Here is a 27,310-nt window from a genome sequence, read left to right on the forward strand (position 1 = left end):
AATGACTGGGTTCAACAGCTGCTGGGGGAAGGTCACTTGGTCGGTTTCATGCCTACCCCTACTTCTGGGCTTGTTCTCATGACTAAACATTCTGGAGAAAGACGTTGTGGGTGTACTTCCCGTACCTTTTGCCTTCTCAAGCCTGCATTCATAAGGAAATGCTCATCTCTGTGCCCTGCTGATAGGTGTTTCAGAGCTCATCAGAGTCTTTGATTTTCAAACTTCTATGTAAATTGTGCTGATTTTTCTTTGAACTTTGGAATTTGGTTATGATTTTTTTTTTTCTTTTTTGTGCTACTAATCCTCTCACCTGAGCCATGGGAGTACTTAAGACTTTGGGAACTAAATACTTAGGAGGCTCTTCAGCCTGGGCAACTGTACATTACTTACCAGGTGTGAGGTTTTACTCCTGGTTTCAAAAGAAATTTGATGTCAAGGTTGTGGCTTTAATCTTCAGTGTTTATTTTCCTTTTAACCTGTGAAAGGAAGGAGTAAGCCTCCCTCTGAGAGTAAAGATGAGTTGGGGAGGGGGGTATGAGAAACAGGTTTGCCTGGGCTCATATCCTGACTCAACTCTTGCCCTGTGACCTTGGGCAAGTTACTGAGCCTTTCTGTGCCTCAGTCCCCTTCACCTGTAAAAAGAGGATAAAATTATAGTTCCTCCTTCACAGGGTCGTGATGAAGGTTCATTGAGTTAACGCACAAAAAGTGCTTTCAGCACCTGGCATGTTGCAAACAGTCTTCAAGTACTGAGTTTTTATTACTAGATGTTTCTGCTTTAGACTTGTCAAGGAGGTTAAAAAAAAATGTGTAAATGCTAAAGACTGAAGGAGCCAGGGAGAACCAAGGATGAGGAAGGGCTGTATCCCCTGGTCACTCTGCTCCTTGACCCAGTGCCCATTCAAGTGCAAATTGGTTGTCCAGACCCTGACTGCTGCCATCCAGGCACACCATCATTTAGTGACTACACTAGTTGATAATCACACCCATTCGGTTCAACCATCCTTTGAACTTGATTCTAGTATTATCTCCATTTTACAGAAGGGGAAATTGAGGCTCAGGGAGAGTTAGTGACTTGCCTGAGGCCTCAAAGCAGGAAATGGCAAACAGAGATTTGAACCCTAGTCTGCTGACCCCAAAGCTTATGCCACCACTAGTGTACCTGATCCTGGCCAGTGCTTTTCGGTGAAATCCAACTGCTCTCAGATCCCTTTCATAACCTGTTGTTATTTTATATATATTTTCCCTATGCTTGTGAATTGGACACATGTTGATTCTTACTGCTCCCCGCACCCCCTTCTTTTTTAACATGCTGTTCTGTACTTATTTTCTTAGCTCTATGTATCTTGGAGCTTTTCCTCATTATCTTTAACCCACTGTATAGTGTTCTACTGTATAATCAGTCCCCTGATGATGGATACTGGCCGTTCCTGTTTTTTCACTATTACAAGCAATGTCAGGAGCATTTTAGATGGTGTGAGCAGAAGGGCCTGTGACATGGAGGTCTCTGTGACCTTTGGGATGGTTACCCATGGCAGGGGATAGATTCCTCCTGCAGCTGGCCCTGGGCTTTAGAGAGGTACACTGGGTTTTCAGGGTTTCGTGATGATGGATGAAGTAGGGGCAGCATTGGTATCAAGCCACAGGTACCCTCTCTCACTCTTGCAGGGTTCTCTGCCCAGTCTCTCCCTGTGCCCATCCATAGTTCAGTAATTCTGTTCCCAATACCCCAGAGATCCTTAAGGCTCCTTAAGTGCTGGGAGTTTTATGGATGACTGGCTTCTTTGACCTTTGAGAAAGCTGGGAACCAGTTAATCTGCTTTTAAATACTTGCAAAGGGTATTCTCTCTGAGGTCCCATGGAGAACCATGGAATAAAAGGAAATGGGGCAGTAACTACAGCAGGAGGGGGTAGGATAGGACTTCTGAGATTGGTTTAAAGCCCAGGAAATGCATGGCCTGGAGACCGACAGCCCTTTCCCACTTCTGACACCTAAAGCACCTATTCCACCTCACTCCCTTGCTGCTTCAACCCTCACAGACCCTCCCTCTAGAGGAAGAGTTAGAATTGCTTAGCACTAAACTCATAGAAAAAAGAGTATGCTTTTAAAAATCCATTCTTCACCATCTTTGCTAGATGGGAAAGAACAGCTAGAGTTTGATTCATGCATTAAAATCCATTCTTTGGGGGCAGAATTAGAAGAGGCCTTAAGAGTCATCTAGTTTCTTAGTTTATACGAGAATGGGCAGTTCAGCAAGGTTGGGTGTCTGGGCCAGAGTCACACAGCTGGTGTCAGAACTAGAATAATAAAAATATTGTGGTTACACAGGAATCATAATTTGACTGTACCCATTTATTGATTGAGTACTCAGCTATCCATGTAGGATCTCTTTTAATCCATGAGCCAAACTTTGAGGTAGGTACTGTGACAGTTCCATTTTCAGATAATAAAACCAAAGCCTCTCAAAGTTACTGACCAACCCAGGGTCACACAGCCAGTGACAGTGACAGGGACAGTGGGATGGAAAAGGCACATCTCCCATCCTGGCCTACTTTTACCCCTCCCTGTGCTCAGCAGCTGCATTTCTGAGACTATCTGCATTCTAGATTCTTCACTTTAGCCAAGAAAGGAACCTCAAGATTCCCCTCATGCAACCCCCAAAGTCCTTGACTGGTTTTAGCCTTTTGGATAAGGAGCTTGCAGATCCTGCCTGTTTCTTTGGAAACACAGACTACGGGGTATTCCTGGCCGCTTTGGGCTTCATTTTAAATCTGAATAGTGAACTCTCTCAAAAGTTTGCCAGCAACCCATTTCCGAGCTTCATAGTTTTCCTTTTAGTTACTATCAGTCTTTTCTAAACTGCCACTGAAAGTTTCTTCCTTTTTGCTTTAGGGGTGGGGCAGGGTTCTGGGGTAGAGGGTAGCCCAGTAGACTGCAGGAATGTCGCAGCTTGCTTGACTTCTCTACCAAGCAGGATGTGAGGGAAAGTATTTTGTTTTCAAGAAATTTCATATTAGTAATAATGGATTGGGGTTGTGTTACAAAAGGAAGAAGGGGTCTTGATCTGTTAGAGATACCCACGGACTTATTATTTACAGAAGGATAGATAGGGGTCTGGGACCGGGGGTAGGTGCAGTAAGACCACCATGTGTGGAGCGTTGCTGGTGCTGGGTGCTCGATATGTGGGGCTATCTTCTGTACATGCTTGAAATTCTCCATTATAAAGTGCAAACAGATTCTGCAAGAAAACCTGAATGACTATCTGTAACAGAAAATTGAAACATCCTCCCCTTCTCAGGTGGCTGACATTAGCAATTTGGCGCAGATCCTCCCAGACATTTTTCTAAGCGTTTACAGAGCATGTGCCCATATTTGTGGGGTTTTTTTAAATTGGGGTTTTCCATAAATGGCAATGTGAATTGTTCTGTAAAATGTGACCATCTTCTGCCTCTCCTTTATAATATACCCTGGAAAATTCTGCGCTTCAATCTGTGGAGCTTCCCCCTTCATTCTCTTTAACCTCAGGAAGGTGTTTTTAATTTCACAGAAGCCGGCCACATTCCCCTCAGTAAGGTGCATGCCTACTGTGTGCTCTGTCAGTCACGAGGTTTCTCCTGTCCTGAGGGGTTTGGCGATGGGTCGAGGAGGGGCGTTGGAAAACGCTGAGATGCCAAGTTCTCAAACAATGGGTGCATTCAGAATCCAGGTGGGGTAGGAGCTGTGTGGGCTGGAGCAGCTGGCGGAGCTTCTGCTGGGGGAGCCAGGGGAGCCAGAGAGCCAAGGAGCCAGGCCTGAGGTGTTGGGTGGCATGTGAGCAGGGAGGGGAGGAGGCAGCCTTTGTTGTTGGCTGAGGGGTGTATGCCTTAAGCCAAGGCGGAAGGGGGGGACCTCCCATGCAGATTCTTGGGGTCAGGACTATGACAGAGGGGATGTGTGGATGGTGACTAGGACAGAGAGGATGTGTGGCTGGTGACTCACGGAGCTGAGGTGAAATTGAGCTTACTGCCCAGGATGGTGGGGGCTAGGAGGAAACTCCCCTTGGCTCTTCTGTCCTCTGAGGCTGACTGAGGGCCTAGCAGGGCCACAGAAGTACCATGTGTGATGTGACTGCTGCAGGCTGGCTGGGAGGAGCCTTCTGTGCGGAGGAACCCGGGGAACAGGAGCAGCAGGTTCTCCCTCTGCCTGCCCTGGGGCCAAGGGAGCAAGGCTGTCCTAGGCTGTGCTGGGGCAATCTGGAGTGGCCCTGGAGAACCAGGAATGAGCCACACCATCCATGGGGGCCCTCAGGCCAGTGTGGTCCGGCCTGGTGTGTCAGACCCAGGGCCGCCCCACCTGGCTGTCTCACAGCCTCCCCAAGTGCTTATCCCAAATCCACTCCTCCAGCCCCAGCCTTGCTTCCCATCTCAGCAACTGGCCCCACCCATTCCATTCATCATTCATTCATTCAGCAATGATAGGGGTGCTGTGCCAGGCACTGTTCCAGGACTGGGGATACAGCAGAGAACCAGACGCATGCTTATCTCGTCCCGCATCTCTTCTTGTGTGGCGTTTATAGTCTAGTGTGTCTATGGGAACAGATGATAAACATAGTAAATACATAAAACATGTAGAGTGTTGGGAGGTGACACATTGAGGAAAAGGGAATCTGAGTGAGGGACTGCTAGGAAGCAGTGGGGTGGTCTGTGGAGTCTTCACTGAAGGGGACGTTGGAGCAAAGCTCCAAGTGCAGGGAAGGATCAGGATATGTGGGGAAGGGCGTTGCAGACCCAGGGAGCAGCAAGGTGGGGCCCTGAGGGAGTGGGAGAGCCAGAAGGCCTGTGTGCTCGGATTCCAGGGATCAGGGGCAGGGGTGATAGGAGGAGGGGGCAGTGGCCCAGTGCCTTGTAAGGACCTTGTCTCTAACTCCTGGCTCTTCTCCCCTTCAGTCCAGATCCACCCACCACCTCCTGCCAGTTCTGCCTCTTTGCCACAGAGCTTCCCTCTCTCCATTCCAGGCAGTGGGACACTCACTGTTTGAGGGGCTCCTACCACCGGGAGGATTAGGCTGATGATTAATAGCTTGGACCTCGACCCCTGACTGCTCAGGCCTGGAGCTGGGCCCAGAGGCCTAGGGCCTCTCCCAGGCTTCTGACTGACCTGGGCCAGAGTGAGGCCCATAGAGTCACATCTCAAATAGTGCTGCTGGTCCCTCCCCAGAGTAGCCAGACTTCCTATCTCCATGCCCCCAGCCCCCCAGCTAGCATATTTTCTTCTGCTCCTTGCCTGGCTAACTCATCTCTCGGGGCAAGCTCAGTGGATGCTACTTCCTCCAGGAAGCCTTCCCTGATCCTCTGCTCCCGAGAGCTGGGTCAGGACATTCCCCCCTCCCCCCAATGCCTCCTCAGGTTGGAATCCCCTGAGTTCTCCTTTTTCCCCTGCCCACCAGGCTGGGTGCCCTGTGAAGTGTCCTCAGTGAGGCAACTAGAGTGTAGCTAATACACAATAAGTAGTTGTTTGGGGGGCCCTTTGAGAATTAGGCTACAGGGATGGGGGCTGACCTTTCCATCTGTTGGGGACTTTGGAGGGAGGGAGTAGTGCATTGTAATGTAGAAGAGGAAGCCAGATTCCTAGACCTCTTACCTTTTCCATCAGATTTTGCTCTTCCTCTTCTGAAAAATGAACCCCCAAACCCCACTTTCAGCGGAGCTTAGATGCGATCCCTCTGATCATCCTTTGAAATGAGAGCTTTAAAAGTTTTATCCTCTCCAGCTTCTGAAAGATAAATCAATTGTAAAAAGCAGCTTAATTTAAAGCGTTCAATTCCCCTGATTTTTACGTTGAAGGGAAATTAGGGTGATAGCTAGCTACTACTTTTTATTTTTTTTAAAGTCCTTAGCGTCAGCTGGGCACTGAGCCCAAAACTTAAACTCAGCTCTTCAAACTAGTGAGCCTGCCCTGTGCCCAGGAAGTCAGAGTGGGCCTTGGGAAGACAAGACCCCCTGTGAACATCCCTACCCGCTGTGCAGTTTCCATTCTAGAAGGAGGAGGGGAGACAACAAACAGAATAAGTAAAATGTTCAGAGGTGATTGGTTCACACGTGGGGGAAAAGGCAGAGAAGGCAGGGTGGGTGGGATAGGAGTCTTGGGTGGGGGTTGCACCTCTAATCCCCATGTGGCCACAGTCTTTTGACTCCCAGGCCCATTCCCGTTGTCTGATGGGATGAGACGGTGCCTGGGCTGCTGAGGAAGTGGCTGGGAGGGTGAGGGAAACGCGGTGGATGGGAGAGGGAACTGGAAGAGGGTTGTGGGACCTGGGAGCGGGGAGGGGGTTGTCACATGCTCCCCCGCTCAACTCCTTGGAATGTGGTCACCCTGTAGCTCTGCCATTTGAAATGCTTATGAGTTAATTAGCAATTGTTTACAGGCCTTCAGCCCTAAAGTGTTAACCCTGTAATTCTGGAGAAACAGTTCTCAGTCTTTTGTGTGCTTCAAAACCACTGCATTAACAAATTTAAAATGTGGACTGCGGGGGGTGGGGTGTCTCGCCCCATCAGAGATTTCCAATTTATAAATCTGAGTGGGATCCAGGAATCTGCATTTTAAAATAAGCCCCACTCTACTTGAATGGGTGATCCTATGATTGCATTTCAGACCCAAGCTAGAGTCGATCTCATGGAGAAGATTTAAAAGTACAGACTTGAGGGGCCTCTCCTCCAGAGTTTGAGTCAAGAAGTCTAAGGAGACTTGGGGGAATTTTTTTACCTTAAACACACTCCCCATCTGATTCTTGGTGGCGGTGGTGTTGGTGAGGGGGTCCATGAACCCACCTAGAGTTGCAGACAAGAAGAGTGTGTGTGAGCTTTTATTTTTGGTTCAGAGGGTCCACAGCTTTTGCCATGCTTTGCGGCATTCATGTTCCCCCAAAGGAGGCATTCAAGCCTTGGCTCTGTGCAGAAGAGCCAGTTGAAGTGGGAACCAATTCCAGGTCCATTTAGGCAGGGGTGAAGGAAAATTAAAGTTGAGGACTGCAAACTCCTCATATGTTCTTGGAGAAGCAAATATGAGCAAAATAAGCAAGATGTCTGACAAACAACAAGAACCCTGGTGGAAGAAGAATTCCAGTGCATTTGGAGAGTAGAGCATGGATGGCCAAGGGGCTCGTTCTTCCTCTCTCCCCCTTCCTACCTTCTCTCCGCCCCGCCATCCACCTGTTATTCAAGACCGGCACTGAGCATCTGCTGTGCCCATGATATAAGCGATCTGGGCTGCTGAGCAGGGAGGGCAGCCTGGATACTGCAGACTCGGGGGTGACCTGACAAGTTAACTGACTTGGTTTTGGACCGAGGTGTCATTTATGAGTCTGCAAACACACTTCCCTAATTTATGAGTTGTCAAGCCCAATATTAAAATGCCTCGCCAAGCCCTGCTGCTGTCCTGGAGAAGCCAGCATGAAATTCAAGCAGGGCAGAAATCAGATCCAACATGGAGATAAGGCAGCTGCAGTTTCAGGTTTAGGTCGGGCCAAGTAAGAATTTTAGGGACTTTCCTGGCTGTGGGCAGGGAGTAAGGTTGCTTTTCAATTTTTTGGTGGGGGAGAGGTCAGTTTATGATTAATCCATGTGGAGTTTGATAACAGATCCAGTGACTATGTAAGGCATTTCAGAAATCTGATACTAACCCCACCCCTGAAATTTTAGAGAGGGCAATTAATCATGAACCTGAAGACTAGTGGGTTGTCTTTGCTTGCTATTAAACAGACTCTCCCTAAAACAGGTGATATATCTCCTTGTTTCTCTTCCTTTTTAATAAGTATTTCTGGACATGCCATGACTTTCAGATATTTAATACTTTTTAAAGATTTATTTTTCTCTTATGGGAAAGCTCTCTGTTGTAATTGGATCAGATTTCTCCTCATATCTTGTGTCTTGCTGTCAGCTAATCTTCCTCCATGTAAGTGTCAAATAATTGAAGGGCATTATCAACAACCCTTCTGTTATTGATATGCACTTGGTATTATGTATATGAGCACATTGCATTTTCATACCAACTCTATTATTGTAATAACTATAATAAATTATTCCCATTTTGTAGATGAGGAGACTGAAGCTCTGCAAAATGGGATTAGCAGTACCTACTTCATAAGGTTATTGGGGAGACCGAAAAAGATGAAAAATAGAGTGTCAGGCATTCGCTAGGCACCCAAATGTAGCAGTTTTTACTGTTATCGATAATTGTAAAATAGAATAGCTATTAGTATTAACACTGATACAGCTCTTATTATATGCTAGGCATTGCCCTGAATATTTGCATAGGAATATATGATTCTCCCCATCACTTTGTGGGAGTAATGTGTTCTAGGCTCAATTTTTGGATGAGGAAATGAGACCCAGACAGGCTTATTTAGCTCGAGGTCCACCCTGACATGGAGCTCTGCTTCTTAGAAGGTCTTAAGACCATTTTATCCTCTTTATGATGGAAGCTGATGGCCTGGATCACCCCTATTCCATTTTAGGCAATAGGCAGTGATGGGCCACTCATGGGAAAGTTAAGATCCTCCAGAGAAGGGGATTCTCTTTCCTGTGGTGCTAAGACTTACTAGAACATTCCTTTTTCAAGACTTCCTTAAGAACCTTTGTCTCTGTTGGTCTCCTTCTCCATCCCTACCTCATTCCAGTGAAGGAGTCTGAAGGTGTGGGATAGGTAACTAGGTCCATAATATCTGTATCTCAGATAGGGCTAGGGAAATGGGCAAACAAAAAGTAAGGATAAAAGATGAGGACTGGAGGGGTGTTGCGTGTCCAAATGCTTACCACGGAGTCTTTAGCCCTGCTAAAAGCTGGCCACAAGTGGCACTCTGAGTTTCCTACCAGTCGAAACAAAGAGGGAAGTAAGATTATTTGCATGATTGGGTTTTTGTCCGTTAAGCGTAAATCAGTGCTTTTGCAGGGAAACTGGCTGCTCCAGAGACCTCATGCCCTCCTGAGATTCTGGCAACACCTTTTACACTTCCCATTTGTAGTGGTCTTTATTACACAACTAATACATGTTTGTTGTGGGGAAAACATTAGAAAGTGTAGATAACTGAAAAGAGAAAAAAGATATAAATTGATGCATAGTATCACTACCTAGGTATCACCAGGAAACATTTGGGTGTGTATCCTCCTAGAAGGTTTCTGCTACTGTATCTTATAGGCTGTAATATAACATAAATGCATATTGTAGCGATAATATGTAATGGTGGGTATTTACTAGTGTATGTCATTGCCCAGCACTCAGCTACCTCAAGGCCATTGTGCATGCTGTTCTTGAGCCTGAGACATCTCCCCCAAGTGTCCTGTGGCCCTCTTTCTTAATTCATTCAAGTTGCTGTTCCGATTTCACCCTCGTTGGAGTCCATCCTGTACAATAGTGCATGCCTGTACCCTGTCACTGTACCCCCTTTCCCTGTGTTTTTTCCCCTGTGGTCCTTATTACTGTTAAACTTAATAATGTACACTGTTTCCTTATCTCCCTTTCTTAGAACGTAAGTCCCCTGAGGATAGGGCTTAGTTTGTTTTATCCGTTGCTGTACTTTTACGGCTCAGAATACTACTGTGCACAGAGTACATCTTCAGATATTTGAATAAGTGACTTTCTCTATATCTCTCTTATTTCCGTATTTATTACAGATGTGATCTCTATCAGTAATGACTAATAAAAAGCCTATGTAAGTATTCTATAGATAGAGATGTGTGTGTGGGTAGTTCATAACTACAATCTTATATACCATACCAACATCTGCTCGCGGCTTCCTGATTCCGGTGAGGAGGCTTGTTGTGAACCCGGCTTTTTTCAAGTAATAGTCCCTCCTGAAGACCTTTCCTCCCAGTCAGTTCCATGTTTTACCTTGACCACTATTCTGTTTTCCTCACCTCTGCCTGAGAATCATATTTTCAGAGCTGGAAAGGCTCCTGGGGGCCACGTGGTCCAGGTCTTTCTCTGGCCTAGATGGTCAAGCTTCCTACATGCTGGCTTGAGAGCTTTGCTCACCATCACCACATGTGTGCCCCAGGGAGCTCTGCCTCCCACCCTAAAAGGTCACCTGCTTCCCATGGACACCACTCTGGCTATGCCCCATCTGACCACATCCTCCCCCGGGGCTAGAAGGACATCAGAGATCAGAGCTGACACCTCTTTTCTATCCCATCCTGCCCCAGCCCCATGCGCAGTACCCAGCACTCTAATGTTTATGGATAGATGAGTAAGTCCACACCTGCCTTCTGTCTGCCCCTTTCAGAGCCTGCCGTGTGCCAGGTACTAGTCCAGGCACCATGAGTGCTGCAGGGAGGGGGACACAGCAGGCCTCTGCCTTCAGGAACTTCAGTTCTAGTGTCTAAATGGACATTAATGTGTAAATAAATAGGATTTCAGGGAGTGTACACCTATAAAGGAAATAAAGCAGAGAAATGAGGTAGAGAGTAATGGTGGGGAGGGGGCCCCTCTAGTGGGTCAGGTGAGTGGTCACCAGGAAGTGTGTGTGGTGTGTAGTGGTGGGGAGGAGGACGCCCTGGAAAAGAACTGCAGAAAGAGAACCCCAAGCAGAGGAAACTGGCCAGGAGCCAGCACCTGAGGCCAGTGTGGGAGGGTCTGGAGAGCGCAGCAAGGTAACAGGTGGGAGGTGACATCAGAAGGGCAGGGGGAGGCCAGATCTTGTCTCTGATCTGGATGGTCTCTTCTAACGGACAGACAGATGCTTCTGCATCAGCCTCCACCCAGATGAAGTGATGCGAACCTGCCCACTCCATTGATGCATCCTTCTGGCTGATCAGGGAACCTCTGCCGTCAGCCGGAGGAGACTCTTGTTTCTTTTGGAAATGATGAGCAGGAGACCAGACCATTAAGTTTGTTCAGTGAATATGGCTTAGATAAGTGTGGGCTCTGTGTCAGAGAGGATCTGGGCTAGACGGTTGATGGAAATTAGTTCCTGCCCACAGGATCCTGACTTTCAATTCCAGCTAAATCAGACTTCCCTTTGCAGCTCTCCATACTACAGTTTCCTGCCTCAGCTCTGTTTCTGGTAGCATCTGATTTTTTCTAGCTCTGGAAATGCAGCTGATGTTCACCAAACTTTCCCTAGGGGTCTGACCCTATGCTATGGGCTTTACATGGATTGACTTGCCGAGTTATCCCACTCACTTAGGACACAGGGACCATCAACATCTCTGTTTTACAGGTGAGAGAGTGAGGCAGGAGGTGACATGTGCATGAGGTGGTGTAGTTGGTAAGGGGTGGAGCCAGGATTTGAACTCAGGTCATCTGACATCTCACCCTGGACCTTAACCACTTAATGCTATACTGTGGCCCTGAATTAAGGACTTGGAGTCTGGGCCACTTGTCTCAAAATTTGGCCCCATGTTGCCCCGCGGTGGCCAGTAGTCCCTAACTCCTTGCACACAGGCCACTGTCTTTCATGACTTCTCTGCTCCTCTGGCCAGCACAGAAGGGCGGGGCTCCATTGGCTCTTTGAAGCCCCATCTCTAACGTACAGTTTGACAATTGCTGCCCCTCCCAACCTCTTGGGAGAGAAGGATAAGTCTCTTTAATTAGTTCACTAAGATTAATAAGCCACAGACCTTTCAAGGAAAGTTCAGTAAATGTTTATTGAGTGTCTTTCATACCGGACTCAGTCTGCATTCAGAGTGAGAGACCAGTGTTTACTGAGTGTTTACAATGTGCCCAGCACTGGACTAACCTCGCCCTGCATATATATATCTGGTATACACCTCACAACTCTGAGGTAGGAACCATAGTCAGTTCTGCTGTAAGGTGACATAGACCTTCCTAAAAATCACCATGCTATGCCAAAGCACCCCATAACAACCGCAGGGCTTATGGGGAAATGGCTAGGGCACTCAGAAACTTCACTGTGATACATAAAAAAAAGAAGTTTGCTTATGGGAAATTCTGGTAGGGTTGCATATTGTGATTTATTGTGGAAGGAGGATAATGTGGAAGGAAATGGAAAGTAGCCCCAGATGGAATGGGTGTGACACACACCATGCCAGGAACCGAGGGAGCTGGAAGACGGGTGGTGTGTATTTTGTACATTCCTACACTTCAGCTGAGCATACTTTTCTGCGTTCACCTAGTGCTTCTCGCAGACAAAATCACACACATGAGCAAGCTTGAAAACTGAGTTATGCTCCTGTTGCCTAAGAAATCATTCATGTTGGAACAAAACTGCATTTTCAAAACGAGCATTAGAGAACTGACGATTGTCTCTACTTTGCAGCGAGGTAAATTGAGTCTCAGAAAAGTAAAGGGACAGGTTCAGGGTTATGCAGCTCGGAGGTGGCAGTTATGTTGACAGAGATGGCTAACAGGAGAGAGTCTGGAACTTTATTAAGGAGAAAGAATGACCTGGGATGAATGGTCAGTAGTTAAGACGATGCAGGGCTGATGTTTTAAAGTGTTTAATGATGACCCGTATAGCCTGGACCCTTTGCAACTGAAGTGAATGCCTGGTGTTTGGTGCTTAAGCAGGTCCTGGGATCCTGAGCAGCAGCTGACGGGGCAGAGGGGAGGCCCCCAGGCAGCTCAGGGCAGAGGCTTCTCACCAACTGATGGAGGGGAGGTGATCCTTCAATATTTGAGCCATTGGTATATCTGTCAGAGCAAACTAGCTGAACATCAGTCAGTCTTGACTACATTTTCAGTGAATACATAGCTGGTAATTTGGTTCATTCCTTTTTGGTAGGGGGGTAGTTAGTTTATTTATTTCCTAATGGAGATAGTGGGGATTGAACCCAGGACCTTGTGATGCTAAGCACAGTGCTCTACCACTGAGCTATACCCTCCCCCTTGGTTCATTCTTATTATAGAATCTTCCCCCACCCCCAGAACTTTTAATTATGAAAAACTTTTTAAAAAATACATAACGGTTTGAGAAACACTACAGTGAATACCTGAATACCCTCATTTTACAAGCAACACTGTCACATTGGCTTTATCTGTGTGTGTATGTGCTTTGTGAGCCATTCGGAAGTATGTTAAAGACATGTCCCCACTAAACACTTGTGCCTGCACCTCCTAAGAGTGAGGGCGTTCTCCTTTTGAACCATGATCACAACAAAGAAAATTTACGATATCATCTAACATCCACTCCAGATTCAAATATCCCCAAGTATCTCAAGAATGCCTTTTATTTATTATAGAATCTTACACACAAGCCATTTAAAGCATTGGCTTCAGTAATCACAGCTGCCCCTGTGTACACAGCGGCAATGATAAAATAAAGGTGGCGTTTTGCCCTCCAGCCAGAGCCTGCTGACCTCTTGTTCTCCAGCTTTGGGGTAGAACTTAAAACATCTGTTGGATGCCAGGAGGAGTGGGTTGGAAGTTTCTGTTTCTGTGTTTATAAGCACATGAGTTTCATGTAAGCTGTATCCGTGTACAGACCAGCCACACATGGCATTTAAGTTTGTCCTTTAAAAAGACTTACTGTATTTCCCAGCCCTGTAATAAAGCATAGCTGGCATTTCTAGATCTGAAGCTTCTAAGGGTAAGCAGAGCTGATGGTGTCAGCATGTTGCTTTCGAAAGGAACAAAGGGTTATGATTTAATAGTCCCTGAAATTAGACCTTAAGGTTAAGACAGTTTAAGCTCTGGTGTGAGCGTTTTCCAGAGCTGTCAGTCCTGATAACCTGGGCTTTAGCTTTAGCTAAACATCCTCCTTGCTACTTTTTCTCTATCTTCCACAGACCCCAGAAGGGGAGAAGTTTAGCAGTGAAAGTCAGAAAAAGTCTCCCAATAGAGCTGTTTTATTTATTTATATTTTATTGTATTTATTTTGGGGGGGAGGTAATTAGGTTTACTTATTTTTAGAGGAGGTACTGGGGATTGAACCTAGGACCTTGCGTTTGCTGAGCATGCGCTCTACCACTTGAGCTATACTCTCCCCTCAAGAACTATTTTAGATTTCTTTTAATGCAGTAGCAGGTAACAAGCACAGTTTATATACTTCTGTTATTTTGCATAATTACCATCCCTAGTCCCTAAACACCACCAAGAGACTAAGTGCTTACGTGATGCCTGATTCGCACTGAAGAGTTCAGCGTCAGCCCTTGTACCCGGCACTCACATTAGGCAAATTTGAATCATTCAAACTCAAAACTGCACTATAATGTTTTGTAAAGTCAAGTCCCATTTTATATGCAACTTCTAAAGAATGGGAATCTTTCACATCTACTTTTAAGAGAAAATCTGGCACTTTTTGAGTTAGGCACGGGTTTTAGCAAAACAACCTATGCATAAAATTCAAGCCTGCCGGACTTGTATGTCAGTGAGCCTGCCAGGCTCCTGTAGTTGTGCACGTTCTCATTTAACCCTCACCACTGAGCTCTGACTTAGAGGTTGCCGTTAGACCCATGTGCTTTGTGAGCCATTCGGAAGTGGAATGAGGAACTGAGTCCTGGGGGAGGGCAGATGACCTGACTTCAGCTGGAGCTCTGGGTGGTAGAGCTGAAACTTCAGTCCAGGTGTGTCTGCCTTCTGAGCCACCACATAGTCCCACCTCCTGTGTTTATAGCCCTGTCACAATGGAATGTTAGTATATGTAGGCCTTATGTCTTGAGCTGCGGCATCACCCTGAGTTTATTTAAGGTGCTGTTCAGATATGTTGACTCTGCTTTCTGTGCTACCTCCAGGCTTTCTCAACAAACTGTGTGTGCCAGAAAACCATTCATGAAGGCGTAGTGGTCCTTTGGGGCCAGACTGCCCATGCTTGAATCTCAGTTTCATACCAGTAACTTGTGAGCTGTGTGACCTTGAGCAAGTTACTCAAACTCTCTGTGCCTCAATTTTCCTACCTGTCAAATGGAGGTAATAATAGCACTCAGTTCATACAGTTATTATGAAGCTTAAATGTTTAATATGAGAAACCTGACCACATAGCATGTTCTATAAAAGTGTCAGTAGTATTAACAGTAGTAGTGGTTGTCGTCGTCATCATCATCGTTATTACTACTATCGCCACCACCAAAGGCTTTAGCCAGGTTACCTTCAAAGTAGTGTTTGTGAGCTGGTGATGTTCTAGGGGAGGTGACGTGTTTTCTTAAAAGGTCATTAGCAAAACCACGGTAAGATAACACTTCACACTCACTAGGATGGCTATAATTAAGAAATGAACAAAATGACAGGTGTTGGTGGGGATGTGGAGGAATCGGAACCCTGATATACTGCTGGTAGGAATGTAAAATTGTACAGCCACTGCAGAAGTGGCAGTTTCTCAAAAAGTTGAACATAGTTACCATGTAATCCAGCAATTCCACTCCTAGGTATATACCCAAAAGCCTTGAAAACACATGTCCAAACAAAAACTTGTACATGAATGTTCATAGCATTATTTCTAATAGTCCAAGGGTGAAAACACCCTAAATGTTCATTCACTAATCAATGGATAAACAAAATGTGGTATATCCATAGAATGGAATATTATTCAGCCAGTAAAAGGAATAGAATATTGATATACACTGTAACATGGAATGAAAAGTGAAGTTTCATGAGTGAAAGAAACCATACACAAAAGGTGACATATTGTATGATTCCATTCATATGAAATATCCAGAACAGACAAATCCACAGGGACAGAAAATAGATGAGTGGTTACCAGGGGCCAGGCGAAGAGGAGAGGAATTGAGACTGACTGCCGAGGGGTACATGCTTTCTTTTTGGGTGATGGAAATGTTCTGGAATTAGATAGTGGTGATGGTTGCATGACATTAGGGAATAACTAAAAACCACTAAAGTCATACACTTTGAATTGGTGAATTTTGTATGTGTATTATATCTCAGTTTGAGAAAATGCCAAGGGGGAGAAAATATGATCATTGGTGAAACAGTAGCTCTTGGCAGTAGGAGAGCTCCTGCTCTGAGCTAGTAGTCAACAACCTCAAGTTGTGGGTGGGTCCGGGTGGCCCTGCTATCTGAGTAACCTTGGTTTGCAGGCTTCCCATAAACAGAAGGGATTCTGGGAAACCATAGCCACCTACCTGCGAAGAAAATGGACACCCAGATAAGTCTGATATATTGTGTAATCAAAAGGCAGGCAAGCAGGCAGGCTTTCCAGATGAGCCTAAGCTAATGGCTTAAAAGAGTGTTTAAAAGAGAAAGCTGTAGCCTGACTGGTCTGATCTCCTGCCCAGTCAGCAGAACGGCGCATTAAGAATGAGGAGGAAAGTATTCAAGCTGGCATCAGTGGCATGCATTTGCCCTGTCACACAGGGTTTAGTTAATGCAAGATTCTCCCGTGGAATTGATTCAGGGAGGGAGGTTTTTTCCTCCTTGCCTGACACACCTAACTCTAACCCCTTTATGCTAGCAGGCAGGAAGTTCTCTGGGAATTAACACGCAAAGGTGGTGCTCTTATTTAAGCAAATTACGGCCTCTGGGGATGGCCAAGGTGGCTCCTCAGGTTTTGCCAGGGCCAGCGAGCCCCACTGCCAGTCAGGATGCTGAGCCAACTTTATCTGCAGCTCTTAGAGCCAGATCCTGTGCGGCTGAAATTCCCCAAAGACCTCATCTAAATGGGCCTTTTCAGATGCCTGCACACTGCCTGCCTGTCAGCACTTTAGCCTTCCACCTGCACCGTGGGTCTTAATGAGATGCCTAGTGGCTGTCTCAGGAACAAACCACTCCCATCTGGAACCTGACACTCCCTTTTGGTGATTTTGTGCAGAGAGAGAAAAGGCAGAGACAACCAGGGAGGAGACACACTGACAGAACAGGTCAGAGGGGCAGGGCAAGGTGGAGGTAAAAGTGACAGGCTTTGGGGTCAAGCAGGCCTGGGTTCAGTTTCCAGCTCTACTGTTTGCTGGCTGTGTGACCTTGGGCAAGTCACTTCACCTGTGTAAGTCTTGCCTTGGGTTTATTCATCTGTAAAATGGGGACACAGCCCCTACCTCCCAGGTTTACTGTGAAGATTAACTGAGATTCTGTGAGGTGTGCTTCTCATAGGGTTAGTATTTGATCACTTGCTGGTAACCATGGTGTGAAATCATTAGAATGATATGTGGCCTTAGGCTGCTTGCAAAGATGGTGGGTATTTCTGGCTCAAGAGCATCTCCCTCTTCTGTTGGGACTGACCCCAGGTCCCTTAGGTAGCAGCTAAACTGGGGCCCCAAAGCCCTCAGTTCACGGCCATACCTGGGCCCTCACCACGGCCTCTGGAAAGTGTGCTCACCTCTGCTGGCCCATGTCTTCAAGGTTCACCTGAAGAGCCTCCTCACTGATTGGCGTTGGGGCCACGTGGGGCCTCTGGGGCCTGGCTGGATGTTTGGGGAAAACAAAGGTACCACTTAGTCATTCAACACATATTTATTGAGAACTCACCAAGTGCTCAGCAGTGTTGTAGATGGTGTGGATGTCCAGCGATGAACATGTTTCAGGGGCGGGCAAAACCCCTTCCCTCGTGGAACTCATGTTCTACTCGGAGGATGGTAGGTAATACATGACTAAAGCAGGGAAGAAGGATAAGGAGAGGGTGCTGGAGACAGTGGGGTGACCTTGAGTGAAAGAAAGGAGGGAGGGATCATCTCTGGAGGTCTGTGAGTAGAGCAGAGAGTAATGATCTCCTTAAGGCTTTAATGGGCTCGCCAGGACTGTTGTGCAGAGAAGAGGATGTGGGGAGCTGGGCCAGAGTTGGGAAGACAGGAGGCTACTGCAATAGTCCAGGTGTCAAGAGATGAAACGGGTCTACAGGGAAAAAGGGATCAGGTGCTTTGCTGTGTCCATGTTCTTCCCTCATCCCATTTTGAGCCCCTGGCCCCACCTGTCACATGTGCTTTGTTTTTATTATCCACAGCACTCTATGTGCTAGCAGGAGGTTTAGAGTTACTTATCTGCTCATGCTCAGAGCGTTGGCGCTGGGGAGGCATTGGAAACAGCAACATGTGGCCTCTGTTCAGCACCTTCATTCTCTCCTCCCTCTCAACACCCACAATATTAAGCCTTAAGTGTGTCTAGTCCAGGGCTCCTCTTGGGGGATCTCAGGCCCCTCTGAGAAACTGTCAAAGGCCATGGAGCATCCCATAGGGCACTGCATCTCTACTCATAATCCCAGGGGCTCACGCCTTCCCTGACGCCCATTCGCAGAGCTGGAAGCTTGGCTCAAGTCAGAGGTGCTCCCTGCTAAGTCCTCAGGGAGGGGGTCAGACAGAGCAGAATAGTAATATGGGCAACTTCCCTTCATGGCTACAGAGAGGTCTCCAGGTGGGGCAGATGTGGCTCCCCGTGGGACCAAAAGTTTGGTCAGGAGGGAAGGAGCAGATTGACTTCCCCAAGTTTAGAGCCTGCCCGCAGGCAAGGGGCTACCCAAGGGGTGTGGATGGGGCCAGAGGGAGGCACTGATAGGGTTTTCGTTTACTGATAAAAGTCCGCACCACCTCCTGCAAGGTGGCCTCAGAGGCAGCTGCAGAAGTTTCTAGCTCCATAAATCTATAGTATGAACAGCAGCAAAGCTTAGAGGGCTAACCACAAATGAGCCTCTGACTGAGCATTTGATAAAAACTCCTATCTTCCCAAAGACCCCACAGTGTGCCAGGACCATTCTTTAGAAGGAGGAACTGAGACTCAAGGTTTAATTTTCCTGAAGTCACACAGCTTGTCAGAGGAATAGAGAGATGAAAATCCAAATCTATGGAGACTCCAAGCGTCTGCCCTGAACCTCAGTGCTGTAGGAAGGTGGCAGCCGATGAGGCCTTCAGTGTCGAGAGCAGGGCGTCCGGGAGGCTGGCAGCCCATGTCTCTATCTGGGGTCAGCTCGTAGAGTAAGACACTTCCTTCTCTTCTCAAGTGGCCTCATTCTGCTCTTCACTGGCCCTCTGGCACCGTTGTCACTGACCTTTCTAGAAGGACTCAGCCCTGTACCTCTTGAGGTCTAGTCTGTCTCTTCTAGTCTGTCCCTCACTCTGCTGAGGGCAACTTCTCTCCTTGCCCCTTTGCCTCTGGACCAGTTCCATGGGTCAATGTCCCTCTTAAAGCGTAACTCTCGAGGGGAAAAAATGGCCTTCTTCATTGAGATCATTAGATTGTAACCTTGAGAGTGTACTTAGCAAACCACAAATAGAATTGGACAGAACAGCACCAGATAGCCCCCATATTTTGAGTGTCTTATTTCTGATAATGCAACTGAAGTCTGCCTTAGGGGTTTGGGAAGCCCAAATGCAAGGCTTACCTGTTGAAGTCAGTCAACCGAACACCATCCCTCCTTCAGTTCAACCTTCTCATCAAAGAAAAGAAAAATGTCTGTTTATGTGAAGATGGGGAAACAAACATCAAGCAACCCCACTGGGATGAAAGACTATCAAAGCAAGTGTCCCCCGCTACCATTTACTCCCTCCACCAGCAGTTCACCTCCTGACACAACCAGTGGTACCAGTTTCTTGTATCCTTTGGAAGATGTTCTAAGCATAATCTCCATCCCATTTTGCTTTTTGCTTCCTTTCTTTTTTTTTTTTTTAGACTAAATTTTTCCCATATTATTAAATGTAGATTTACTTAATTCTTTCTAATGGCTCTCTCGTTCTTTTAAGTTTCTGCACTCTTTTCTGTTGAGTGCATGCCCACTGTTTATTTCACCAGGCCTCTGTTGATGTTGTTTCTGTCTTTTGCCAGCACAGTGAGTTCCTGGTGTATCTGTCCTCAGGCACATGTGTGGGTCCACCTGTGGGATGAGCTCCTAGATATGGGCTTTGCTGTATGAGAGAGTGTAGGCGTGTGGAATCTATAAACACAGTCAAGATGCCCTCCAAAAATGTCCTGCTGGGTCTGCCAGTTGATGGTCAAGAAGGCCTTTGAGCTCCATCTCTCCCTGATACAGTTCAGCCTCTGCATTACAGGAATGAATGAAAGGGACTTGCCTGAGCACTTCTGACAAACCCCAGAGACAAACCAGGTCACCTGACTTGGTATCTAGCATTCTTCCTAGACCAGCTGACCAGAGTGCCCCCCCAGCACCTCTTTCTTCTGCAGTCACATGTGAGTCACCCTGCTTCTTTCCCACCACTCACACAGACTTCTCCCCGCGTTAGACCCCTGCATCCTGGGTTACTGGGATTCTCAGAAGTGGTTCAAGGTCTGTTGGAGACAAGTCCTCTGAACATTTGCAAAAATCTATTTATTTTTCCTACAGAGTAAATATTATGTGGTTTACCTATGGTAGCCTATGAGGTTTTTTTTTTAAATTTTACTTTTTGAACAGATAATATATTCATAGATGAAAAGTATGAAATATGAAAAATATACAATATTTTGTACTCCCACCCTGTCCTCTTTTGGTCCAACAATAGCCGCTCCTCCAGAGAAGGAGGTTTCTTCCAAAGTTTCTATGTGCACATAAAACCAACATGAACATACATTCTTATCCCCTGCACTGCTTTGCACCTTGCTTCTGTCACCTAATGTTATATCTTAAATTTCATTCACAGGAGTGCATGAAGAGCCTTCTCATTTGTTTTATAGCCACAGAGTATTTCATTGTAAGGAAATTCCATAGTTTACTTAATAAATCTCTATTGATGGATGCTTGGGTTGTCTCCCATGTCTTGCTACTACAGACATTGCCTTAGTGAATAACCTTGTAAATATGTCATTTTGCATGTGTGCAAGTTTCCAGTTTTTGATCACATTGGGAAATAGGCCAGGTAAAGAAACCACAGAGTCTTGTAAGAACTGCAACCAGAAAAAATTAAAAGTTTGAGGACTGCTGCTGGGACAGGTGTCCCAGGTCCTTATGGCAGCAAGTGCACCCCAGCGTCTTGGGAGAGTTTTAGCCCTGTGACCCCGGCTGTGCCCAGCATATACCAAAGGCTACATCTGGGACCAGTGGGTTGGTCTTCTTTATGTCATTTTCTTTTTCTTTTGTTTTCTTTTTTTTAAAATTCTGAATGAGTGAGCACCCCAACATGAGATATTTCTGCTTCTTCCTGGGCCTTGGAGGGGCGCGGGATTGGTCGTGGAGTTTGTCTCAGGAGCTTGAGCACGTGGGGGCTGAGCAGTTACCTTTAGAGCCAGTTGAGCAGATTTAGCAAACACTCTTGGAAGCGACTGCCTTTCCCATCAATGCTTATTTGTTCTTGATGATGAAGAGTGATGCTAGCCTCCATTAAGAAAGAGAAAGCCTCCTCTTGTAAGCTCTATTGGACAAGCGAGCACTTGTTTTGGAGTCATCTGCAAATGCATGTGACCTGGAGACTCTGTGGGAAATGCCTCGCTTGTGCAGCTTTGGAGTCCAGCTGTTCTTTGGGGCTGTTTCAGGAGTTTTGTTCCAAATGTCAGAAGCAGAGGGCCAAAGCTTTGCCAGCACAGCCCACATTTGGAAATGGTGGAAGCCTGGGATTCGTCCTTGGTGTTGTGGAAGAAGTTTACAGACCTTGTTCCTGAGTTACTGAATGAGCCGCAATTCCAAACTCCTTGACAGTTTCCCATGTTTGCACGACCAGTTTCCGGTCAGCTAGCGCCTGGGAGATGCTGCCTACAGATTAGCATATATTTCCATCTGGGTTGTATCCTTGTCTGGAGAGTAAGGCTGTGGTTTCTACATCTACCTTTGTGCCCAGCATGGGTTTGCCCCATCTCACCTTGCTCGCCACTTCCTCTGGATCTCTCTTCAGGCTGGTTGCTTTTAGCCTAGTGGCTAATCCAGCCCTGGCTGGTTCTGGGTGTGTGATTCTTACTTTCGAGACTGACTGGCTCAGTGACCTTGAGCAAGTCAGTGATTTAAGCTTTTCTGGACCTCAGGGGCTCATCGTATCCGGGGATTAAAACCCCCATCTGCTCCTCAGAAGTGACTGTCATTAAATTGAATATTTACTCTTCTAATGCTAACTAAGAATTATTTATGACTTCTCTGTTCCCTCTTCACTTTTTCATAACTCTGACCTTGGCATTATTGGGGGAATGAATTGTGTCTTTTTTGAACCCCAAGACTTGGACTCATGGGGTCTTCCTCAAAGGAAATCCTAGTAACAAATTTTGTTACAGGTTTACTGAGATGTAATTTACATACCATACAGTTTACCCACTGTAAGCCTATGGCCATCACCACAACCCTGCTTTAGAATACTTTTCATCATCCCCTGCCCAAGTTCCTTTGTGCCCATTGGCAATCAAGACCACACCCGCCCCAGCTACGACAACCACTAATCTTACTATCTATGGTTTTCTAGAATTTTCATATAAATGGAATATGTAGTCTTTTGTGTACTTTTTCGAAATACCCAGGCCTGGGCACTGCCCCAGACTAATTGAATCCAATCTCCAGGGCTGGTAGTCTTTCTTTTGTCTGTTTTCTTTCACTTAACATAATACTTTGAAGGTTTATCTATGCTATTGTATTTTGTTGTTTTTATTGCTGAGTAGCTATACTATATTTTATGCATCCTAATAATGATATGGTTGGGGTTTTTTTTAATGGTTTAATGGGCAAATGGGGAGAAAGAAGAAAATTAGTAAAGAAGATCCTTGAAAGTGTAGTAGTGTTCATACCCTAATTTAAGAAAATGAGAACATATCGTGGGATGCTGATCAGGGGAAGTGAGTGAATTAGGAAAAGGGGTGGACCAAGATCTGAAGGACACATTACAACCATGGTGGCTTCTCTGCCTGGATGGGACCGGGAGTGCTTTGTGCTTTTGGCTCTTTTTTTTTTGCCTCTCTCTTCTTTTTTTCTTTTTGATAATAGCTTTCAGATATAACTCACACATCATACATTACCCATTTTAAGAGTAGGATTCAATGGCTTTTCAGTATATTCAGCTGTGCTACTGCAAACAATTTCAGAACATTTTCATCATCGAGAAAGAAACCCCTCCATCTTAACTGCCTTTCCCTGGCTCGCCCTACCCCCACCTCCTGCCCCAGGCAACCAATAATCTTTTTTTGGTCTATGGATTTGCCTGTTCTGGACATTTCATATACATTGAATTGATGCAGGAAAACGGATGTGGGGCATGAGGAGGGCCGTGTTCTAGTGTTGAGCCCCGCCAAGTGTGGGTCCTTGGCTTCACGCAGGAAAAAATTCAAGTGGGAACTACCGTTGAGTAAAGGTAGATTTGTTTATAGGGATACATACTGCATAGAGTGTAAGGCAAGGAAAACGGTGTGGGAATTGGGTGCTCAGGTTAAAGTAAAAGTAGGTATACACTCCTTAGACAGAGTGTGGGCCGTCTCCCAAGGGGAGAGCGCAAAGCGCCACTAAGCGTGCGTGGTATTGTCACTTTTTATGGTCTCAGTAGCTTCACACACCTACAGGTGGGATCAATCCAACCGCCCTGGGGAAGGGGCTGAGATTACCAGGAATTGGGCCACCGCCCATTCTTTGGCCTTTTGTGTTAGTCTTGGGGCTGTCATGCCGCCTGTGGGCATGTTATTTGATCAGCTGCTACAATGAGCACATAATGAAGCTCAAGGTCTACTAGAAGTTAAACCTCTTAATCCTTAAGGCCAACTAGGAGGTGAATCTTCCACCATTTTGGTGTTAAACTGCTGTCATTGCTTGAGTGGTTGTGCCCTGCCCTCTTCCCTCCTATCTCAGAATCACACAATACATGGTCTGGTGACCCACTTCTTTCTCTTAGCATAATGTTTTCAAGGTTCATCCATGGGGTAGCTTGTAGCAGTAATTCATTTCTTTTCATTGTTGAGTAATATTCTCTTGTATGGATATACTACATCCTATTCATTCTTCATTTGGTGGACTTTTGGGTCGTTTCCATTTTTTGCCTATTATGAATAACGCTGTTATGTCATCTGTGTTTGGTCACTCTTTTAATATACACAAGGTACTGCTTTTGAAATTAAAAACAAATTAAGATTTGGAATAAAAGAATAGATGTAGGTAACAAAGCACCCTGATAAGAAGTAACTGAGGAATGTTAGGTGTGTGTGTGTTTGTGTTTCCCATCATGTTAATATCCAACAGCCCAGAGTAAATGGCAGGGAAATCTCTGGCTATGCTCACATCCTACTGTCAGAGAGACAGAGGTGGGGTAAGAAGGAGGCCTCGAAACCCAGGTCAGGCCTTGGAGAAGAGGACAATGCAGGGGGTACGACTCTGGGTCTTGGGATCAGTCAGACCTGGGTTTGAATCCCAGTTCTGCCACTCATGGCTGTGTGACCTTGGGGGAGTCATTTAACATCTCTGAGCCTTTACTGATAAACTGAGAAAGTGAAAGTCCCTCATTGGTTATTGCCATAAAATAAAGTGGTAATTATGCCTCTTGCCTCCATTCTCCAACCCCACCCCCTGTTCACTGGGTGTTCCAAGGACCTGGTGAAGCTTTAAAATATACCCATGCCTAAGCTTTACCAGCCATTTACTGAGATCCAATTCAGTTAGCCTAGGGCAAGGCCCAGGTCTGGGTACTTTAAAAAAGCACCCCAGGAGTCTCTATGCAGTGCATATTACATCAGACCCTGGGTGGAGACAGTGTTAGGGGTATTTTGGTCAGGGTACTTTATTTCACAAGTGGGCCACCAAGCCCTGGAGGGGTTTTCCTGCTGCATTAGGGCCTTATGGTCCCCCCCATCCCAGGCCTGTTAGCCGCCCCTTCCTGTGAGGGGTCAGCAGGAGTTGGAGAGGGAAAGGGTTCAGCCGTTTTTGAATTTGGAAGACAGGGCCCTCCCTGGCCTCAGGGAACCTAACAGAAACGAAAACTGGGCAGATACTATGGTGTGGGAGGGACCCTTTTCTTTCTAATCAATAAGCAAACAGTTCCTGGAGTTGCCCAACCAGGCCACAGGAATGTTTCCTGGGTGGCAGCTGAGGGAATGATCAATTATCACCTCTATTCAGGTAGGCAGGTCGGGTGTTTGTGTATTTAACATGCAGCCAGAACCTGGGATAATAAAACTCCTCCAACTTAGTGTGGAAGCCAGAGAGCATCTTGTTCTTTTTGACAAAACAAAACCAGTTACCCTCTCTGTGACAGTGAGGAGGCCTCCTCCACCTATGCTGTGGGCCAGAGGCCAGCTCCTTCTTAGAGTGGAGTTCACCTGCTTCCCCCTCCTCCTTTTTTTTTTAAAAAGGAATTGAGCTGAGAGTCCTTGGCAGTTAATGTCCACCCTGGAAAACTGAAGCCAAGCCCTCGGTCTCGAACTTGAGCAGAGAAGCAGCCTCTGCTTCTCCAGCTGAGCCACCGGAGCCCCATCGAGGCAGAAATGTTGAGATTAAACAGGGTGAGGTTTTGTCAGTGAGCGTGGGCTCGTTTCTCAACTGTCCAGGAGAGGCCTGGAAAGGTAAAGGATTTAAAACAGTTCTTTTCTGTCAAAGAGGGCAAGGAGAATGGGGAGCCCTCTGGCCCTTCCAGACTGCAGGAGCAGGAGCCAGTGCCACTCACACAGGCCTGTGTGGGACCCACATGATGGTGTTACTCTCATCCCACTAGAACAAGAGCCCCAGGAAGGCAGGGTCACTGCCTGCCGTGTTCACATCCAGGTCTCCAGCACTAGAATGGGGCCCGGCCCGTGGCAGGTGTGTGGTGTCAGAGCAGCCCGTGGAGCTGCCCCACACGGCCATGCGGCTCCCCGCCTTGCTCTGGCTGCAGCCAGCGGCTGGCTGACTGGCTGGACCCCCTGACTGGCTTATTTTTTTCTCTATTAACACTTTTCATTCCTGATACTTAATTTTGTTCATTATCTCTTACCCACTGGAACCTGAGCCCCACGAAGGCAGGAACCTTGCTTAGTTCGCGGCTGTATTTCCCAGGCCTTCCCAGAATGATGCTTGGCAGGCAGTAAAGGCTGTGTAAACATTTGTTGAAAAAAGAATCCTTGACACAGTCCCTCGAGGGAGACATGAGGATGTCTCCATTAAACTGATTCTCAAGGGAAGTCAAAGTAACCTGCCTACAGTGGCACCTAAGAAGCAAAGTGGGGATTTGACCATAATGGGTCTGACCCCATTCACACAAATGTAAAACTATAAAAGTATTTGCACTGGCTTTTAACCTGCTGCGGAGGTGCCATTTATGACATTTTTCACTAGGCTGATTCTGATCAACCTCCATGGTGTTTGTCGTCTGAGAACTAAAACAGTGTTAGCCCAAGCAGAAACACGACCAGGGAGCAAACAATACACTGCCAGAGTGACCCAGGCAGCACAGGTAACCTTAAAACAAAGTCCAGGGTGACGGGTCACACCTTTATCATGTGGGCTCCCCTTTGCAGGGTCCTGGGCTAATCTGTCCTCAGTCTGCAACCTCACTGCTCTCCCTGCCCTGACGCCCCCTCTCCACCTCAGTCTGGTTTTATTTTGTTTTGTTTTTTAAAATGGAGGACCCCTACACGCAAAGCACGTGCTCTACCACTGAGCTATTATCCACCTCCCCCCAACCCCAGACTGTTTTGGTGGAAACAAAGCAAGGGAACTTGGTTGCTTGCTTCCTCCCCAGGCAGCACCTGTTGTTGACATCTGTTTTTAAGGGTTAAGTTAAATGAAGGTGGAGACTATTAATGATTTGTTCTGAGCATGGAGGTGCTGGGAGGCTGGGAGAAAGAACTTGATCATCTTCATGAAAGTAAACTTCCCATCCCGGGGCTCCCGTGGGAGCTGCCTTCAACAAGGAAGATTTGGGATATGGGCGCCCCAGCCAAGCGTATCTTATGCGCTACGGACACACCTGTGGGTTGTGGTTGTGCAGTGTGATACTCCAACTGCTTATCTTCCCCAGGAAAATGTTTGGGAGTTAGGTTGGATGATCAGAGGAACTCTGACTTATTTCAGCTTATGTAATGTGGTGACCTAAGGCGGAACATTCTTAAATATGAAGTTTAAAACTTCCTCCTTCAGCTTGTCTGTCTGAATGTCCCTATGTTTCTCTGAGGCCCCAGAACAGGATTTCCAAGGTGCAGTGTTCCGTTGAAGGAGAGAGGGAGTGAATATGTGTAAGGGAAGGACAGTGATAGGAAACTCTGCAGTTTTTATTCTGGTTACACCCACCGCTGTCCCATTCTTTTGTGTGAACTAACTTCCCTGTGTCCATTCAATTAGCAACTAGTCTCGCAAATGGTTTATCAAACTAAGAGACCACCTGCCTGGTGGTTAAGTCCTAACAGGGCACGTCATCGGCCACGTCACTGGCCACTTCACAGCCGAGAGCCTTAGCCAAGCCACTTCACTGGGACTTCCGAGCCTCAGTTTCCTCATTTATCAGCTAGGGCTGCTAAACTCCGACCGCCCAGGGCCGCTGTGGCTAGTAAGGCTATTAGGTTGTGTTATTGTCCCTAGTTCTCAGTAGCAAATGGACACAGAAAACTGGAGACTTACTAGGGCTAAAAGACGGTCTTCCTGGTGCA

General features: G+C 46.6%; 1 protein-coding gene across 2 annotated transcripts in view; it reads left to right on the forward strand.

Moving 5' to 3' along the window:
* The window catches only part of CDH1 (cadherin 1), a 67,757-nt gene that overhangs the window by 11,509 nt on the left and 28,938 nt on the right, over window positions 1-27,310 (forward strand). The window lies entirely within an intron of this gene.

Source organism: Vicugna pacos, chromosome 9, assembly GCF_048564905.1.
Source record: "Vicugna pacos chromosome 9, VicPac4, whole genome shotgun sequence".
Taxonomy (NCBI): Eukaryota; Metazoa; Chordata; class Mammalia; order Artiodactyla; family Camelidae; genus Vicugna; species Vicugna pacos.